Source organism: Mustelus asterias, unplaced genomic scaffold (genome assembly GCF_964213995.1).
Source record: "Mustelus asterias unplaced genomic scaffold, sMusAst1.hap1.1 HAP1_SCAFFOLD_3255, whole genome shotgun sequence".
Taxonomy (NCBI): domain Eukaryota; kingdom Metazoa; phylum Chordata; class Chondrichthyes; order Carcharhiniformes; family Triakidae; genus Mustelus; species Mustelus asterias.
Window position 1 is genome coordinate 8,310 of NW_027593200.1, and position 3,172 is coordinate 11,481.

Below are 3,172 nucleotides of genomic sequence, written 5' to 3' on the forward strand. Positions count from 1 at the left end.
GTGGGTGAATTAGCTGGACAGCACTTGAAGGTGGCCCAGCACCTAATGAAGCAAGCAGCAGATAAGAAATCTAAAATTTGCTCATGGGGATAAAGTATTGGTGCTATTCCCAGTGGTAGGAGATCCCTTGAAAGCCTGGTTTCGTGGTCCCTATCAGATTGAGAAGAAGTTAAATCAGATGAATTATCTGGTCAAAATGGCAGATAGGAAAAAAATGTATAGGGTATGTCATGTGAACATGCTGAAAGAGTACTATGACAGGGAAAGGGAACAGGAGAAACAGGTATTAGTTACTGCCATTGAGAGTGCGGAATCAAATCCAGATGATGTGGATTTTGATGTGCCTCAGAATAAATTGAATAATGAAGAAGTCCTTAAGGAATGGAATAGGGTGGTGAGTAATCTGTCTCAGGAGCAGAGAACTGAATTAAAAGACTTGTTACAGTGCCAAGAGGACCTATGTAGAAATAGAATGGGGAGGACTAATGATATAGTACATGAGGTTGACGTAGAGAATGCTTTTCCGATAAAACAACACCCCTATTGGCTTAATCCTCTCAAAGCAACGCAGGTTCAGAAGGAAGTGGAAGCGATGCTACAAGACAACATCATAGTGCTGAGTCAAAGCGAATGCCGTTCGCCAATCGTGTTGGTCCCCAAACTCGATGGTACTCAACGATTCTGCGTAGATAATCGGAAGGTCAAAGCTGTGATTAAATCTGATTCATACCCAATTCCAATGCTGGAGGATTGTGTGGAAGTCAGAAAACTACTTGCATCACAAGTTGGATTTACTTCACAGTTACTGGCAAGTACCTTTGTCAGAGAGCAAAAGAACCATTTAATTTACAGATTGTACATGTTGTGGGTCGTGAAAATGTCTTTGTGGATGCTTTATCACAAAGTTAAAAGAAAAATGAAGCCATATTTTCATGATGATGGTTCATTTTTTCCTTTGGGGGAACGTGTTGTGAGGTTAGCTTTTGTAAAATTATATTAAAAAAACATAAAATGCTAAGATTTGTAAAATTTCATGGTTCTGTTAAAAAATTGTGTTTTAAAAAGAGATGCAGGTGCAAAATGCAAGTACACAGAGAGCAAAGAGTGAAACAATGTATTAGAGGTTAAAAAAACAGCAGGGTTGCCTTGGTAACAGACTTCAGGGCATTTGAATCACAACATATTTTTGAATTTTAACCAATCAATTTAAACTAGGCATTTCAATTAGCAGCAGCCTATCAGATTTGAATTTCATGTTTTGGTAACCTGTAGACCAATCCTATTGTTGGGAATTTGGTATGTCATCAGGGGTATAAAAGACAGGTGTAACGGCACAAACGGTAGAAGACCGCCTGCCACCTGACGAGTAACAGTTTAGTTCAGCTCAGAGATTTGCTGAAACTCTCAAAGCTGCATTTATGTCTTAAAAGAATGCCTCATCTCAATCGCAAAGAAGATAGTGAAATCAGAAGATAAAGACAGAAGATTCTGGAAGATAAAACCTGGTTATATTTTGAGAGTGACTAGAAATTCTATTTTTTTTGTTAATAAATGGGAATTGTACTTATCTAAACAGCATTCCATTAATAGTGTGTTATTCAGTTTGTTCATAGTTTATTTATCTAACAGTAAACAGGTTAACTAAAGTGCTGCATGGTGCTTTTTTCTTCAGTGTGTCTCAGGCAGTTATTTTGACTTGACCACTAAAAATTGCTGATGTGCAGATATTATCCCTTCTCACACACTAACAGATTATGAAGGAAGATACTTCTCTTTGAACGGTTGAATGTTAGTTCTCAGAGAGGAGATCAACCTCCCCTTCATAACAGAGGCCCAGCAATTTCCTCACTTGTCGCCCTCAGTAATCTGGGATAGATGCCATGTGGCCCTGGATATTTGTCTACCTTAATGCTTTTTAATACACCGAACACTTCCTCCCTCGTAATGATGACTTGCTCTGGAGGGTTTACATAACCCTCTGAGACACCATCAATGTGTCCCTCTCCTTTGTGAATACCGATGCAAAGTACTCGATGAACAATCTCTGTAGAGTATTCAATGCTTTAACATGGGTAATAGGGACAGTTCATTCTGCCTATTTACTGGCAGGAGATGATTGAGACCTGTTAAGAGCTACGGAATGGCACATAATGCTGACGGTAACCTATCCATTGTAAATCATTACAAAATGAATGCCCATGGCTAAGTTCACAATGAACCAGGAGTCAGATTTAGTCCAAGACTGAAAGCTATTCTGGATACAGCAACGTTGTTCTACTCAAAGCTGTATCTTCATCTAAAGGCACGAATATAAGTCAAATTCAATCAGGTCACAGAAGTACTGACCAACTGCACAGATACTGGCTTATCAAAAAATCTCTCCAATAATAGTCACCTGGGTTTCCATTTTGAGATATAATTTTACATTTTTTCCCCATGCCACTTTGTCAAAACCAGCTACAGCACAGTGGGCGAGGGGCAGGACGGCCAGCTGGACCAGGGTGGGCGAGGGGCAGGACGGCCAGCTTGACTACTGTAGGTGAGGGGCGGGATGACCGGTTTGCTGTGGACGAGAGGCAGGACGACCAGCTTGACCAGGGTGGGTGAGGGGCAGGACAGCCAGCCGGACCAGGGTGAGCCAGGGGCAGGACGGCCAGCCGGACCAGGGTGGGCAGGGGGCAGGACGGCCAGCCGGACCAGGGTGGGCAGGGGGCAGGACAGCCAGCCGGACCAGGGTGGGCAGGGGGCAGGATGGCCAGCCGGACCAGGGTGGGCAGGGGGCAGGACGGACAGCCGGACCAGGGTGGGCGAGAGGCAGGACGGACAGCCGGACCAGGGTGGGCGAGGGGCAGGTCGGCCAGCCGGACCAGGGTGGGCGAGGGGCAGGACGGCCAGCCTGACCACTGTGGGTGAGGGGCGGGATGACCAGTTTGACTACTGTGGGTGAAGGGCAGGATGACCAGCTTGACCACTGTGGGCGAGATGACCAGCTTGACCACTGTGGGCGAGGGGCAGGACGACCAGCTTGACCAGGGTGGGATGACCAGTTTGACCAAAGTGGGCGAGGGGCAGGACGACCAGCTTGACCAGGGTGGGTGAGGGGCAGGATAACCCATGCAGTAGACTGGTTTCTTTTATCTCTGCGACTCAATAAAAAACACGCAACATGACA